This window comes from Ptychodera flava, chromosome 13, assembly GCF_041260155.1.
Source record: "Ptychodera flava strain L36383 chromosome 13, AS_Pfla_20210202, whole genome shotgun sequence".
Taxonomy (NCBI): domain Eukaryota; kingdom Metazoa; phylum Hemichordata; class Enteropneusta; family Ptychoderidae; genus Ptychodera; species Ptychodera flava.
Window position 1 is genome coordinate 6,879,366 of NC_091940.1, and position 406 is coordinate 6,879,771.

Below are 406 nucleotides of genomic sequence, written 5' to 3' on the forward strand. Positions count from 1 at the left end.
ACAGCATCAAGGACTGCTATGATACCTGGGGATATAGTGTCTGATGTACTGTATACCTTGCAATGGCTAAATCTCAAAGGATTTCATTGTAATGACCTTGTTTACTGTAATATTCTCATCCATTTTGCACTTTGTAAAGTTTTGTGTTCTCAAACTCGAAAAAATATCTTTGAGGTAGCAGACTTAAAAATAAAAGATGCGAGTCATGATAAACTTTATCAATTAGAGTTGTAATCTTTGCTGTTATGGAAATATAAATTATCTTTGGTTATCTTCTTGTTTTTACATTTCAACAATTATTTCCAGAGATTGTATCAAAGTCTGATAGCATTTGAATATATTGTGTCATGGCTTAGACGATTCTGATTATCCAAGATTTTTTCTAGAAATAACACAGGAGAACGTC